Source organism: Zingiber officinale, chromosome 2A, assembly GCF_018446385.1.
Source record: "Zingiber officinale cultivar Zhangliang chromosome 2A, Zo_v1.1, whole genome shotgun sequence".
NCBI classification, from domain to species: Eukaryota; Viridiplantae; Streptophyta; class Magnoliopsida; order Zingiberales; family Zingiberaceae; genus Zingiber; species Zingiber officinale.
In genome coordinates, this window is record NC_055988.1 from 77,579,841 (window position 1) to 77,597,610 (window position 17,770).

General features: G+C 40.2%; 1 long non-coding RNA gene across 4 annotated transcripts; it reads right to left on the bottom strand.

The window, feature by feature from the left end:
* Positions 1-15,616: 15,616 nt before the first annotated feature.
* On the bottom strand, positions 15,617-17,553 carry LOC122039722. Of its 4 annotated transcripts, none has more exons than XR_006128351.1 (5): positions 17,487-17,553; positions 16,343-16,433; positions 16,054-16,145; positions 15,817-15,924; positions 15,617-15,638 (listed from the first exon to the last, which is right to left on the bottom strand). It is a non-coding gene; the product is annotated as an uncharacterized LOC122039722 (long non-coding RNA). The 4 variants fall into 4 exon arrangements; XR_006128350.1 differs by having other exon boundaries at positions 16,343-16,436; positions 17,487-17,546; XR_006128349.1 differs by lacking the exon at positions 17,487-17,553 and adding an exon at positions 16,538-16,835 and having other exon boundaries at positions 16,343-16,436.
* Between the last annotated feature and the right edge of the window lie 217 nt (positions 17,554-17,770).

Sequence of the window (17,770 nt, forward strand, 5' to 3'; positions counted from 1 at the left end):
ATTTCAAGGTTTAGTTTAACTTTGTATTAGATTCAGATTTAGCTTTGGGTTCAACAAACAAGCATTCTTTGGATAAACTTCTGAGCTATGGTGAGTCACCTGGACATTATTAAAGTAACCATGCCTTCGAGGATTTTCAAATAGTCCTATCCACTGAACTTAGTATAAAACCTTGGTCTAACTAGTTAGGATTCATAAGGGTTAGCTTCAATTAGTTCCATTAAGTCAAATACACTAGGTTGAAATCATATCTTCCAAGACATGTATAGACAGAGTTTTTCTAACCTACTATCATCCAAAACTTCACTAGTACATTTGTCAAGTTAAGCTGTTGTCCCTATTTTGGCTAGTTCTAATTACCCAGCCGGGTAAGTTGTTATTTTGGAGGTGCCAACTAATTTGGAGCCTCTCCCTGAATTGTTGAGTTTGATTTTTAAGTTTTGGGTTTGTGTCGATTACTTTTATAATTATAGTTGACTTGATGGTAATTTGATTTTATTTCATTTTCAAGTTTAGAATTTAGTTTTGAAGATTTGTTTTGGTTTGAATTTAAGGTTTTAGTTGGATTTGATTTTATATAATGGATCTTATTTTTAGGTACATAATATTGGTTGATTCCTACTTGCATGGTCAGACACACTTTTGGAACCTAAGTTTTAGTTTGGGTCTTATTTTGATTAACTAATGATACAAAGGATATGTTGGTTGAGCTGGACTTGTATCCGAGTCCGGACTTGTTGTACACAGCTCTTTGTGACCCAAGTATCATGTCGAGATACTTGGATCTAGTTGTGAATTTTTATAGTAATTCTTTTAATTTAATTATTTTATTTTTCAGTTTAAAATTATTCTCCTCAAGTTTTGCAACTTGAGTTGGGGTTTCAGGTTGAATTGGTTCAATTGTTGAACTTGATTTTAATTGTTCATTAAGTTTGTTATTTTCTTTTATTAGTATTTATGAAAATTTCAGAGTTAGTTAATTTCTTATTTAAACATGCGATAATTTTGAAAAATCTTTTGCGTAAAGTAAAGTATACCTCATCAGAACCTTCGGAAATGAATGCGGACTCGTGGCTCGATTCAGGTTCGGACTTGTCTTTTGATTCATTCTCTGATTATGATTTGTAAGCCATCAGCGTGAGGTAGTTGGTGTGCTACGATTCTCCACCATCTGATTCATCTCTGGATGATTCGTCCCACGTCGCTTTAAAGGCCTTCTTTTTCTTCAAATTTGGGCAGTCGGTCTTGTAGTGCCCCTTCTTGTTGCATCCGAAGCAGGTCACATTCTTGCTGTTAGAATTGGAGGTGGAGTTGATCTTTTGCAAGCCCTTTTTGCTGAAATTCTTCTTTCTCCTGGTGAACATCTTTCTTACTAGGTTCATCAGGTGTTCTTCATCCTATAAGTCTTGGTTAGACTCAATTTCAGGTTCAAGTTTGGTTCTGGACTTTTCTTTTGATGTCCTTGCAATAAGAGCAATACCTTTCTCAGTTTTGGCGTTATTCTATTCGTGTATCTCTAATTCATAAAATAGTTCCTCTAATTTTAATTTTGACAAATTCATTGAAATCTTATAGATATCCACAATGGATGCCCATAGTGCATTTCGAGGATACACGTTTAGAGCATACCTTATTAGATCCCGGTTCTCCATTTGGCGGCCGATGGTGTGAAGTCCATTGAGGATATCTTTTATCCTCGTGTGCAGTTGACTGGCAGCCTCACTTTCCTGTATTTTTATATTAAATAGTTTATTTAAATAAATGCCCCTTTTTGTTACCTTCGCATCATTGGTTCCTTCATGCAATTCGATGAGTTTATCCCACAATTCCTTCGTATTTTCGTGTAGGCCAACGCGGTTCAATTCTTCCTTCGTTAGCCCGCATTGAATTGTGTTGAGAGCCTTAAAGTCAATCTGAGCATTTTTCTTCATTTTCGGATTCCAATGTTCTGGGTCGATTGGAATTCAGGCGTTGTTGACGGGAGCTTTGTAGCCTTTGGTGACACTGAACCACAAATCAAAGTTGGACTTCAGGTATACCTCTATTCGCTTTTTCTAGTATGGGAAGTCGTCACCATTGAAGAGGAGAGGACGAACGGTGCTATATCCTTCATTTTGGGCCATTTCACAGTTGTAGATAGAAAACTAAAAATAGGTGCCAAGACTTGGTCTTGGATTAGCAGAGTTTGAGATAAAAAAAATATAAAAGAACTTGAGAGGTGTTGCACCAACTTCGTTGTCAGTAACAACTGATGTTCCCAAATTACATAGCTTGTAACAACTCTCAATTGAATGACCTATTTCATTGCAAGCTTTACAAAAATTTTGCTTTGACCTTTGATTAAAGTTAGAGAAAACACCCATTCTTTCAACATACATTGTATATGGGCGGTCAAACAATGTTGTACAATTATCATATATATGACCAGTTGCACAACAAAATTCATAGAAAAGAGTATTAGAGTTCATAGCAGACATTTGGTCAAACTTTTGAAACAGAGCTTTCAATCTAGTAATCAGTTTAAACATGTTCATCTAAATAATTATAGTCAGAACAAGATAGACATGTAGAAGTAACAAAAAAATAAAAATGTAGAATTTAAATTGCAGAAAAAGTGCAAAATGAAAACAATAAAAAAAAGACAAAAGGAAAAAGAAAAATATCTAGAGTAACTCATATACTAATGAACTAATATTAATAAAAAATAGTCCCCGACAACGGTGCCAAAAACTTGTTATGAATCGCAAGTGCACGGTTTCGTCATCAGTAATAAAAAGATATCGTATCCACAAGGACTGTTGATTAAGCACTAGTTAATTTCATATGGTGAATTATCTAGACAAACGTAAGATTAGTTGGGAAAGAAAGTAAGAGAAAGAGAAGGGGGGGGGGGGGGAGAATGGATCTTGAAAAGGGTTGAGCTAAGAGGATGGAGGATGATAGATTCTAGGATTTCGGTTTCTTGTAATGCTAGGTGATGTTACATAGATTGCTTAGTTCCTATCCTCTATGTTCATGCTCTTATAGGAAGTTAGATTCATTACTAACTCTCCCCTGTAGTGGATAAACCGGCATGATCTCCTACTCTATGTCCTATGCGACTAAATAGAAGTGATTCCTATGAAGTCCATTAGCAGGGCAGCCCTATCACGACACTCCTCAGTTATACAACACAAAAACACACTAACACATAATAACATAGAAATAGAAATAGTTATTATGCCCGATCCCCTACTTCCTTGTGGAGATTTGCTTCTCCTTTCAAGGTGATACCCTAGACGTCCGTTAGCGGGGTAGCCCTATCACGACACTCCTCGATCATACGATCTAGAGTATCCCCTCTACGGGATTAACAATTCTACACAATCATTTGATAAAATATGCAAAAGATATATATACAAGCTTCACACACACACTTCATCAAACATGAACAAGGCATTAACAAGTCATTGAATAGAAACATGACAAATCCACATAGTTTTACATCTCCATCACATCACAAATACTTCCTACATCCTAGATCTGGAGATCTACTCCATTGCAAAAGAAGAACAACCCCAAAACATAAAGTAAAGCATACTTACAACCCTAGATGTGAGAAGAAGGGGAAGAAGAGATGCTTGCCGATATTTCTGATGTCTTGGGGATGCCTCCTTGCTCCGGAGATGGGCAGATCGTGAAGGGATAGAGGTTAATGAAGCTCTAGGGTTTCCCCCTAAGGGGAGAACCCTTCCCCAAGGAGAGGGACGAAGTCCCAAACTCAAGATGAGTCAAAGAATGAGGATCTTGACCCTTTTATACCTCCTCTAAACTTCCCAAGAAAATCAGGATTACAGGGGTCTGGTAAATCGAGTTTTTCACCCATTAAACCAAGTTTTCTTGTGATTCTCCTTGAACCAAAGTTGTAGCTCTTGAAATTATCTATAATCTTATACTTGGATCGAGCCCTGCTCAAACTGAGCCGAAAGTTATGGTGGTTCATAGTTTGGTCTGTAGTCTGGGCGGAGGTCCAGTTGAACCCGCGGTTAGGAGGCACAGTCGTGCCATTTAGAATGGGAAGGTAATGCTATCTCTCTATTGGATCTGAAGGAAAGTTGTAGATCTTGAAGTCAACTATGTTTCGGAATAAAGAACATCCTGAAACTCCAATGGAGTGCAAAGTTATGACCATTTTACGATCGGTCTGCAATTTACCCAGAATTCAGCACAGCTCTATTTTGGCGTGGCACAGCCCGTGTTCTTCGTCACACGACCGTGTGGAATCCACACGACCTCACACAGATTCCTCTCAGGTTGAGTCACATGGTCGTGTGGCTCACACGACCATGACCTTCTTCTCCTCTACCAAAGTCACACGGCCGTGGCCTTCCTCGCCACGCACGGCCGTGCCATTTGGCACGACCGTGTGCTGCTTAGACACCGGGGGGGGGGGCTGACATGGTCGTGTGGGTCACATGACTGTGGCTTGATTTGCTTCGGGATGGCCACACGCTCGTGTGGCCTACACGACCCCAACTTGATTTCTTCTAATGTTGCTCCCGTGTGCGTTTTATCTCCATTTTTTCTCCAAATAGCGTCCTATCAATCAAAACAAGTAAAGAACAGGTCTCCGAATAGAATATAATGGAAGTATGATATTATAATGAAATAGGGTGCAATAAACATAGATTATGCTAATGAAATACAAGTAGATGTGAATTCAAACATGCATAAAAGTGTATATAATCTACGTACATCACTGGGGGATTCTCCTTCCTGCATTTTAATATTAAATAGTTTATTTAAAAACAAATCCCTTTTAGCTACCTTCACATCATTGGTTTCTAGTGTAGTTCAATGAGCTTGTCCCATAGCTCCTTGGCATTTTCATGTGGGCCGACGCGGTTTAGCTCCTCTTTTGTTAATCCGCACTGGATTGTGTTGAGGGCCTTGAACGATCTGGGACTTCTTCTTCATTTCTAGATTCTAATTTTCTGGGTCTATTGGAATTCTAGTGTTGTGGTCGACTGACGCCTTATATCCTTTGGTAATGTTGAACCATTGGTCGAAGTTAGTGTTCAGGTACACCTCCATGTGTTTCTTCCAATATGAAAAATCATATCCGTTGAAAAGTGGTGGATGGACTGTGCTGTATCCTTCATTTTGGGCCATTTAGAACTGAAAAGAACAACTAAAGAAGGTACCAAGACTTGGTCTTGGATTAGCAGAGTTTGAGAAATAAGATGAAATATCGAAGAACTCGAGTGGTGTTGCACCAATTTCAAGTTAAAACCAAACAAGAAAAATTGAAATCCGTAAATAAACTGATTCTCCTTGGCTTGATTGACGGTTACACCAATTCAGAGCAGAACCTGCTCTAATACCACTTGTTGGATCTATACACACGTGAGAAGGGGGGGGGGTGAATCATGAGATTTTCAAAAACTTATTTTATCATTTTAAAAACATGAGTACACGCAGCGAAAAGTACTTGCGAATTTGAAAATAATGAACACAAGAAAACACGGTCGGTTTACTTGGTTCCGAGCCTTTGACGACTCTTACTCCAAGACCCAGGTCCCGCGAACCTATCGACTAGTAATACACTAAAAGTCTCTTTTGGTACATCCGAAAGAGGGAATCAAATACAAAGAAGATCGGAGAAGTATAATAGACTACACTTTCCATTTGCAGAATTTAAGTACAATAAAAACTTTGTTACCGACAAATAGGGATCAAAGTGAGAGCTTTCGTGTGTTAGTGTTGTTCTGTCGGCCATGATCAGAAGTCCCCGGAGTAGTCGCCGGGCGCAGCAGCTTTACAACAGAGTTGCAGCAGGAGCCTGGAGCAGTCATAATCTCAAATGGTCACGTAGTAGCTCGTATAGAAGGTTGTGTTTGATGCTTGGTCGAGACTGACTTATATAGGCCATGGAAGGCACCTTCCATAGGCATGGAAGGCGCCTCCAATGGGATAAATCCTATCCCGAATAACATACTCCTTATCTGCGACAACGTGTAAGTTTCATCCTGCGGAAGTAGCCTTCAAGGCATGGAAGGCGCCTTCCATGAACAGTGCGAAGGTGCCTTCCTTTACCTTGAAGACACCTACGGGTACTGTTCATCTGAAGACTTTTTGCTCCTTTTATTCTGCAAGTTGTGTTAGTTCAAATCTAAAACATTTAACCTATAAAACAAAGTTAGCATAGTCATAATAAGAAGTAGTAATTAGTTCCTGTCCTCCCAGGACCAGGAACTAGTCAAGGTCTCAGTTTAGGGTTCCCAAATAGACCTAAACTGGATCGACACCTACTATCTCCTCAACCGGGATGCGTCCTCACTAAGTCACTCTCTTCTAGTGACTTACCTTTACTCCGCAGCCCCAATTGAACTTTCTGCTAGATATCTGGTAAGCCCGTTGACCTATCTAGACTTCTCCCCAGATATTCGATCGACCCATCGACTTATCTGAACTTCCTGCCAGATATTCGGTCAGCCCGTCGACCTATTTGGACTTCCCACCATATATATGGTTTGCCCATCGACCTATCTGGATTTCCTGTCACATATCTAGTCGACCCGTCGACCTATCGTGACTTCCTGCTAGATATCTGGTCGGTTTGTTGACCTATCTGGATTTCCCGCCAGATATCCGATCTGCCTGTCGACCTATCTGGACTTTGTCAGACTATTAACTCTTGCACACTGGGTGAAATGGTTAGACAACGAAACACCTAACTTAACTTACTTGTCATTCATTAAAACTTGAGTTAGACCGTTAGTATAAATTACACCAACAGATCATATTGCTGAGTTGTCAAGGATGTTGACATGATAGGTTGACATGGACCTGATGTGAAAAAAGATTAGGTTCAACTTAATGAGATGAATGAGGATAAGAATAAGTCAGATGATGTGAATAAAGATAAGACTTAATCTAGATATAACTTGATCCAGATAAGAGTTGATTCAGATAAGGATCTAATCCAATTATATAAAAGAAGACGAACACTCTACATCAAGAACAACAATGCTCTACTCTTAACTCTTTGACTCTATGCTTAAAAGACGACAAGGATCTGCTTGTGCAACCGACGAAGTACCAGGGGAGTGCGAGGCACTTAGGACTTTTGGACCGATTGACAACTAAGTTTATTTGTATTCATAAGATGTACTTTATTTCATTCGATTTGTGCTTGTGTTATTAATTTGTAAGCAGTTTCTCTACCTTTGAAAAGGTTTTGGAAATGATAATATCTAGTGGATAGACACTACCCATATTTAAACCTTAGACGTACTGACCTTAGAGGATTGGGAACCAAGCAAATTCATGCATCTCTTTCCATTCTTTATTATTTTTATTATATTTCACTTCGACTAACTCTGATAGATTGAATGAACGATGAAACAAATCAAAAATAAAGAAAACGAATTGATATTCACCTCCCTCTATCAATTGCATGAATCATACAATAGTTTCATGTGATTATAACATTGATTGATTGTCTAATGATGCGACGGTAAGGAGGATCCCACCTAGCACAGGTCAATGACCACGGTGGAGGTCAAAGTCAAAATGATCAACATCAGGGTTCAGAAGCTCAACTGCGTCACCCGAGTGAGAGGGGGCTATATAGGTCGATCGGAGGAACCACTGTCTGGTTAGCCGTTTGCATGAAACAACGTCTGATCATCCCGATCAGCTGGAGAACGGGTCGAGTGGGCCACCCATCCGGCTCAGGGTATGCCATTGATAGTGTAATGGGCCGATATAATAAAAGAGGAAAAGATGGATACTTAATAAGGGGAAGAAAAAATAAAAAAGAACACTCCATCTATCATTGAATGCGGAGAGGCCAAGACAAAGATGCCTTCTGTCTGTAATTAATATCATTAAACAGGGGTATATGAAGGGTGAACAAAACATGTATAAAAGAGTATGATAGGTATGAAAAAAAGGCAAGATTGATCTCACTCCCTAGTGCTTTCACTTTCTCTTCTTCTGTTTCTAACTTGAGTGTCAGAGCGCCAACGCCAGGGACCTCTTCCCTGGTTTGGTTTTGTTTTACAGAGAGGAACGAGGTCTTCATCTAGTCAGTAGAACCGCCACCTCGCTGACTTTCTAACTTCACGCTTCGGATATGAATATTTTGGCGCCGTCTGTGGGAACATAACTTGCATCCGAACGAGAAAATGGAAGACGCTGGACGATTCACAATGGTGACGTTGACACAAGAGGAACTAGACATGCTAATACAAGCTCGAGCGGTAAAGATAGTGGAACAACAGCAATAACAAGCATTGGCCGAGTGCCAACAGGCACTGTGTGAACGTCAAGCACAAGAGCTTGCAACCTCTGTGGTAGGACAGCAAGCCGAGGATGAGCGAGAGGACCGAGACATTTGAGAACCAAATAAGAGGTCGATCATCACCTATGGGGAAGCCCCTCATGCGTCGGTCCCATTCCACCAAGCGCCGTTATGGACTCGAGTGGAAGAGAGGGGCCAAGCGGAAAGAGATCGGGGATCATCCTCGGATGAGACACCCACTCGAGATGCAAGGAAAAGGAAGGTACCCAGAGAGGATGATTTACCCGAACGGGTCAATCAACAGTTTTCGAAGGAGATTCCAAATGATCCTTTGCCGAAGCATTACCCTTCATTGACGATCGAGACATATAATGGAGCGACCGACCCCAACGACCACTTGGCCAAGTTTGATAATGCGACCACACTTTACCAGTATACAGATAGGGTGAAGTGTCGAGTCTTCCTTACCACACTATATGGATCGACTCAATGTTGGTTCAAACGGTTGCCGAGTGGCTCAATCCACAGCTTCAAGGACTTCCGAACGACCTTCCTACATCACTTTGCTAGCAATCATCACCACTAGAAGACGAGTGTGAATCTATTCTCGTTGAAGCAGGGGTCTCGAGAACTATTAAGGGCCTATATCTAGCGCTTCAATCAGATGGTGATGGACATCCCGGCGGTCTCCTCGGACATGTTGGTAAACACCTCCACCCAAGGGCTCACCGAAGGATAATTCTTCCATTCACTCATCTGGAGACCGCCAAAGGAGTTTGGCCACTTACAAAAGAAGGCCAATGAATACATCAACGTAGAAGAAGCTCAGGAGGCAAGGAAGAAGGAGACGCCCGCCGAGCTTGTAGGAGTGTCTAAATGGCGACAGGAGAGCAGCCATCAACCCCCCAAGGGGACTTGATCAAGAGTCCTGCCAAACAAGCCTAAGACACATGCAGTGCCGCATGTGGTGGCCGCTCATCCAAAGACTGTAAATGGAAAGATGTGGACACATATGTTCTACTCCTTCCACTAGTCGGCGACGCACAACATCCGTGACTACTATGACTTGGTAGCTAGTAGGCTGACCCAACGAAGATATCGTCATTGATCCCCATCACCTGATCGACGACAAAGGCGTCGATCAATCGGTCGATGGGAAGAAGACGGGACAATAGTTGAACCACGTCACCATCGACCTCAGCGTGGGAGCAATACAAGTCCTGCCCGAGTCTCTGTCGAGCGGAATAAACCGTCGGCGCGAGAGGAAGAGAATCAGAGTAACATCGCTTGGGGAGAAATATGAATGATAGCTGGTGGGTCGACCGACGGAGATTCCAACCGAGCAAGGAAATCACATGCTTGGTGACTCAAGATCCACGTTGTTGGCTGCAACAGGGAGAGAGCTGAAGTACCCGAAATCAACTTCGACCCTAGAGATTTAGAGGGAGTGGCAGCCCCTCATGATGATGCACTGATCATCCAAGTGGTGATCGCTAATTATACCATACATCAAACTTTTGTTGATACAGGAAGCTTAGTGAACATCATATTAAAAAAGGTGTTCGACTAGCTACAAATCAATCGAGAAGAGCTATTGCCAATGATGACACCGCTCTACGGCTTCATGGGCAACGAAGTGTTGTCGATCAGATAGGCCAAGCTAGCCATCTCACTCGACGATGAGCCCCTGAAGAGGACGAGGACCACAAACTTCATTGTGGTTGATGCACCGTCGGCCTACAATGTTATATTAGGCCGACCAACCCTCAACAAGTTCTGAGCGGTAGTGTCAACCTATTGCCAGAAGATTAAGTTCCTGGTGGACGACAGGGTGGGAGAAGTCAAAGGTGACTAATTGGCTGCTCGATGATGCTACGTCGAGATGGTCAAATCAGAAGCAAGGACCACTCAGAAAAAACCGTGCCTGGAGGTTAACACCATCATTGAGAAGCCCCCTACACTAGTTTATGAAGAAAAGGAGGAGGTCTAGAACCACTTGAGCCGGTCGGAGGTGACCACTTTCATTGCCGCCGATCTAGAGAACGAGAAAAAGGCAGACTCTCTGCCTGCCTTAGGCAGAATCATGACGTGTTTGCCTGGTCAACCCATGAGCTCCTCGGAATCTCACCGACCGTAACACAACATGAGCTTCATATCCGATTGGACACTCGACCAGTGAAGCAAAAGAAAAGAGACTTTAGTACAAAGTAAAACCTAATCATCTAGACGAAGATAGAGAAACTGCTGGAGGTCGGTCATATATGGGAAGTCCAATTTCCGAGTTGGCTCGCTAATATGGTGTTGGTCTCCAAGCCGGGCAACAAATGGTGGGTCTACATCGACTTCCGCAACTTAAATAAGGCGTGCCCGAGGGATTTCTACCCACTACCCCGGATAGACCAAATGGTGGACTCTATGGCAAGCTACGAGTTGATATACATGCTTGATCCGTATCAAGGCTATCACCAAGTACCGCTCGCCAAAGAAGATCAAGCTAAGGTTAGCTTTATCATGGACGATGGAACGTTCTGCTACAATGTCATATCATTCGGACTGAAGAACACCGGCACCACCTACTAGAGGCTCATGAAAAAGGTGTTTCGGGAGTAGATCGACCACAACTTAGAGGTATACGTCGACGACATATTAATAAAGTCAGTCTGAGCTACTAATCTGTGTGTAGATATCGAGGAAACATGCTGAACCTTGAGGACATACATGATGCGTTGGATCATGAAAACGCTAGAGGGAGGGGGGGTGAATAGCGATTTAAAAATTTGACGAGAGTACGCAGCGAAAAAAAAATCACAACGCTAACAAGAACAAATTTTACTTGGTTCGAAGCCTTCGTCGACTCCTACTCCAAGGCCTGCACTCGTTGAGTGCTTTCATTGGACAATCACTAATAGTTCACAAATTGATTACAACAGAAGGTACAAGAACTATTAAATCAAAATACCAACAATAATAAAGAAAAAAATGAAGCACAAGTTGTCAGAGTAACTTCGCAGCGTCGTAGGGGCAGAGTGCAACAGAGCAGTTGTAGAAAGAGTTGTTGTGTTTGATGCTCCGTGGAGGCCTTCTTTTATAAGCATGCTCTGGGCGCCCGGATCCCTTCTGGGCGCCCGAACCTTGACGTATGTTCGACCAATCAGCGTGCTCCAAATCTGTGACGAGATAGATTTTGCCTTCCGGGCGCCCGGATCCCTTCCGGGCACCCAGACCAACTCCGTGTGCCCGGATCCCTTCCGGGTGCCTAGACCACCATTCTCCAGAAATTCCTTTTTCTGCAAGAAAATTCTAGTCCAAGGTAAAATAAAAGTTAAACTACCCTACAAAACAAAAGTTAACACAATTTATAATCAAACAGAGTAGTAATTAAATTCCATTTCCTCGAGACCGGAATCTAGTCACGATCTCAACTTAGATTTCTGAAATGGTTCTAAGTTGGATCGACACCTAAGTTTCCTAACTGGGAAGGTTTCCTCACCAAGTCACTCCCCTCTAGTGACTTACCTTAACTTACCTGCCAGACGTCTGGTCAGCCCGTCGACCTATCTGAACTTCGTGCCAGCTATCAAGTCAGCCCGTCGACCTAGCTGAACTTCATGCCAAACATCTGGTCAGCCTACCGACCAGTCTGGACTTCGTGCCAGCTATCAGGTCAGCCTGTCAACCTAGCTGGGCTTCGTGCCAGCTATCCGGTCGGCCCGTTGACCTAGCTGGGCTTCATGTCAGCTATCCGGTCGGCCCGTCTACCTAGCTGAACTTCCCCTGCACACTTTGTCAAAGTGTTAAATCACTATGAAACTAACGTAACCTACTTTGTCATTCATCAAAACCTGAGTTAGATCGTCAGTGCTAACCACACCAACAATTTTCCCCTTTTTGATGCAATGACAATCTGAGTTAAGTTAGTGAAACATAAGCAAATATAAGACATGATTTTTAAGTTAACCTTGTTTTATGTTTGATATTTTGTCGCTAACTAACTTAAATCACCTAACCCTCCCCCTTTGGCATTTATCAAAAAATGGCAAGCATAGATAGTTTTCAGGTTGACAACAGAAAATAAGTTAGAAAAATAAGTTAACTTCGAAAATAAAGTTTAACAACAGAGAATTATGATAATATAAAATTTTCAGGTTGACCTGGGGGAGTTAACTTAGAAAAATAAGTTAAAGGAAAATTTTGAAAAAGTTGTTTAAAAAATCAGAAATAGTTTTCAACATCCTTTAACTTTTTCAAAATAGTTAAAAAAAAATAGCTAACTTTTTATTAGAAATACTAAGGCAAAAAATTTACTAACTTTGTAAATTAAAATAAGTTTGTAAAATTGAGGTAATTTTCAGAGTACCTTTCAAAAATAAGTTTTGTAAAATTAAACGAATTTTCAAACATAAGCTTGTAAAAGTAAATCAATTTTCAAACATAAGTTTATGAAATCCAATTTTCAAAAATAAGTTTATGAAAGTCCTTTTCAAAAATAATTTTTTGAAAGCCATTTTCAAAAATAAGTTTTTGAAATCCATTTTCAAAAATAAGTTTTTGAAAGTCATTTTCAAAAATAAGTTTTTGAAAGCCATTTTCTAAGGGATTGATCTATAAGATGCTCAAACCTTAGATCTATAGGAGCATGCTTTCTAAGGGATTGATCTATTCTAAGGCTATAACTGATTTTTCAAAAACTCTAAAAATAGGGAATTTTGAGAAATATAAAAAGTTTTACCCTAGAATTTTAAAGACAATTTTTGAAAAATAATTTGTAATTTAAGAATCCTAGTCTATTCATGATAAGGCAATATGAAGTAAAAGTCAATAACTCAAAATATACTACAGTAAATAGTCATGATGAAAATACAATAATGCATAGTCTACTGGGATGATGAAGAAGGTGGTCTGGAGCCCAAGGAGCGTAACAACGCCATCAACTCAGAGTGACGAGTCTGGTCATCCTCTCGAGACCTGGATAGGTCATGTCGAAGGTCGGAGATCTCCTTTCGCACATCTCGTCGCAAGTCGGGGACCTCCTGTTGTATATCCCATCGTAAGTCGGAGACCTCCTGACACATACCTCGGTGAAAATCGGAGACCTCCTGGTGGAGACTCATCATAGATAGCTCTAGTTCGGCAACTCGGTCACCTAGAGTGCAAGGAGCGGGATGTGGTGCTTGGGCTGGGGCGGCGCTGGAGCAGGAGCGACCTCGCCAAATAGTTTGATCATAAACTCATCGTGCTCTGCCTCCTCCTCCTGGGCATCTAGCTCTACATTTGGGTCAGGCTGGTGCTGTGCCCCCTCCGCCAGGACAGGACACCCTTATCATCGATATGGATACCACCTAAAGAGAAGTTCCTAGATCCTACAACATCAAACTCAATCAGAACTCAGACCTCACCTCTGGTGACGTCAATATCTAAGGAGGCAATATATGCTGTCAAAATGTGATAGTACGACATATGAACCCACCCACTAGTGGTGACTCCAGTTGAGTAGATAATGACATGAAAGATATGTAGGCTAATATTTATATCTAATCTATGGCAAAAGGCATAAAGGAGAAAAGAGTGAAATGGATGCATCCTCGCGACATCGCGAGTGGTTAATGGCAAAATACAGGAAACTAAAACCCTATAGAGGACATAGTCCTGGACTCGAAGGGAAACTGACTTGAACACGGTAACAGTAGGTACTTGCTCTCCCCCAAAAAAATATGAATAAATCATATCAAGAGCAATATGCGAGTAAGGATCAACAAATGGTAGACCCCTAGGAGGGTAGCACTGAAAAGTGCATGTAGATGGTGGTAGGCCTAAAAAGGTCTGGATGACAGCAGGGGATAACGTGATATCAATACCAGCTACCCTAGTAGTGTATAGAAGGTCATCTACTATAACTAGGTTGTTGTACAATTCAGAATATAAACTTATGTTAACTGAACTGGTACAGTAAATAAGGCGCTACAAGCTGTATTAGTCAATGACCTCTACAACTGGGATGCAAGAGCGCACAAAAAATGATCTATCTATACACCTATTCCATATAGGCATATAAATGGTAGAGTTAAACCTAATCCTACGTTCTTCAGTGGGAAACCTATGATCAGTACTAGGAGTAGAGGGCCCAACACCAATATTAGCATGTTTCCTACTTTATCAAAGAAAAGCTAGATTAAGCAATAAATTATAGAAAATACTTAAAGAAATTTAGAAAAGAAAATTTACAGACACATCATGAAAAAAATACTAGAAATGATGACCTCGGTTGATTCACAGCGGCGTAATAACCGAAGAAGGAACTAAAAATTTAAAATTTAATCCCTCTTGCGTTAAAGCTCGGTAAGAGCCTTTGCAAGAGTGGAAAGGGGAGGTTCAAAGATTGGGGGCGCCCCTGCCGCCCCTTATATAGGGCACTCTGGGTGCCCGGACTGGCTCCAAGTGCCAGGAGCAGACTCCCGGGGCGGGGTGCCAGGTAGGGGTGAGCATTCAGTTAATTCTGTTAATTTGGTTAATTCAGTTAATTTGATATTAATTTTGTATAAATTCTTTTTATTGTTATTTTAAACAAATTTAGTTAATTCAGTGTTAACTGAAATAACTAATTCGGTTAATTTAGTTTTAGAAAAATTTTGATTTGATTTGGTTAGCCAACACTAAATAGGTTTTCACTACAACAAAAATGGCTTTTCGCAGCACGCAAATTCACTTTTCGCAGCGCACATTGCGCGCTGCACAGTTAAAAGCTGTTGAAAGTCATAAATTATTCGGGCGTGCTTTTGCGCGCTGCGAATAGTATTTTCTGCAGCGCACAAAGCATGCCGCGGATACTATTATCCGCGGCGTGCTTTGCGCGCTGCGGATAGTATTTTTCGCAGCGCGCAACGCACGCCGCAGATACTATTATCCGCGGCGTGCTTTGAGCGCTGTGGATAGTATTTTCCGCAGCGCGGAAAGCACGCCGCGAATAATAGTATCCGCGGCGTGCGTTGCGCGCTACGAAAAATACTATCGACAGCGCGCAAACGTATGCTGTTAATGGTCTTAACTATATTAAAAAAATTGACAAAAATAATAAATTAAAATTTTACAACAAATTTAGTAAAAATCAAATCCATATAGAATTAATAAAAGTCATAGCTTTTCATTATACCACAAAAACTCAAAACATCTAAAACAATATATGAAATCTCTAACAAACTAGCAATTACATAACAACAATTCAACTAACAATCCAAACAAATTAGTATAATATGTATCAATCACACAATACTATAAATTTAGATAATCATGCGACCGTGCTTCCTATTGCATCATCGAGAAACTGCATTTCATCATTTGGTCGAATTAGGTCCACCTGAAATTAAACACATGTACCAACTCACAAGTAAAAAACAGCTTGAACACATGTACAAGGAGGTACAGAAAAAACATTTTAGGCTGTATAAATAGAGATCTTAAGTATAAATTCTTATGAAAAACAAGATCAGTGAAATAAAATACTAAAGGAATCTAAAATGAGTGGACATGCTTACTATTTTCTCTCCAACAGCTTGAGTACTAGGCTCCCCATTTTTTTTCTTGTGACCTTCAATCCAAACTTGCAATCTTGTAATTTTTGTATCTACCGGACTTGTCTTTTCCTTAAATATAGAAATATATACAAAATCATTACGACACAATTCAAAAGATACATATATCATTACATATTACTTAAATTATAAAAAATAAAAAATAATTACCATAATGTGAGTCAAACGAGCATAACCTACCTGAATGGAGAAGTCTCAAATCCTGTTAAGGCACTACCACAACAAATCTACTGATATTTTGAGCTGGAAAATCCAAATTGGATACGCTTCAGCTGTTACCGATAAGAATTAAATCCACGTAATTATTTAACAAAGAACATACAAGAAACTAAGATGGAAAAGTGAAACTGTTCGACCAGAAGGAACAACAATTACATAATATCTTTCCGATCTTGTAGCAGCAAATCAAACTCGGAAAAGCAAGTAGCATGGAAGTTCCATCTCAGATATGCTCGTTGAGAAGAACTACCTTAGCACAAATCATGGAGCTTTCTAGATATGTAGCAAGCCAACAGAGACCAAGCCAACACTCAGACGCCATCACAATGCAAGACCAAACACTACTGTGTGGAAAAGAATTAGTGCTATCAATTCAACAGTACATTAAAGACATGAATCTAGTGGCAGACTTATATATAACATGCTTGCGAATATAAGTAAATACCTCTTCGTTCAAAACACAATTTGAAGATTATCTAGGTCTATGTATGTCATCTTAGGGTCCTCTTCCATTTTAGTATCAAATAGAGGAGTAGCCAGCGTGGGAGGGTTCTAAACAAAGGTGAATCACTCATTAAGACAAAAAATCTCCAAAACAATCAAACATGCAAGTTAACTTTTTGATTACCAAGAAAGAAAATCACATATAAAAAATTGATTCCTACATCATTATATTTTAAACAAATAAATATCATGTATTATTCACACAAGTTTTACAAAACTTGTAATTACAAAACTTGAAAAAACCTATCATTAAATTTTAATAGGTAGAGGTAACTGACAAAGTTTTTCCTTGGTATTATGTCCTTCCATCATGTAATTGCCACAAAGTTAATTTTTTTTATGGATAACAGTATATAAATATGATCATTCTTTGGCCTATGCCAAACAGATTTACTATTGTTATAAGAGAGATAGTTCAATAAACTAGATTGCAAATGAATCATAGAGATTGCAAGAACCTAAGTTGAAAGAAAACGTTTAATATGTCATCAAGATAATATACATACTAAACCTAGAACTCTATCATAGAACAAAACAAAAAAGATATTAAAAAAAAAAGAAAAGAAAAGAAAGTATGGAAAACCTAGAACTCTATCATAGAACTCTTATCCTAATTGTTAGAAAAAGAGGTAGAAACATGGGAGAATTAGGATATACACAAACCTAGGAGGAGATGAACTCTTATCCATTAGATTAATTCTAAACTAAATAAATCTACACACAATCAACAACTAATTACAACATGTATCAACTAATGATATACCAATCATACTAACTGATCTAGTAATCCAATTAACCCTAATTCCTACACCTTACCTCAAATCACAGCTACTGTTGATGCTGGAACAAGTAGAGCAGAACAAGAACACCTACAGTACACAGAACCTCACCTCACAGTCGTGCTTGTTGATCCACAGCACTCAACCTCATTGGAATCAATCGGATCACAACAGGAGGTTAAGCAGGGAGATCACTGATCAATTAACCATCCTTCTAGCCTCTTCCCGGCAGCTCAAGAACACCTCCCTGATACCAACATCTTCAAATCTGTAACCTAATTCAACCGAAAAGAAGAAGAGGATCGGTAACAGAGAAGAAGACCTAAGCTTACCTCAATCGGTTGTCTCCAGAAGGTATCGCCCAATCCGATCCACTTTGAGGAGCCACGGATCGT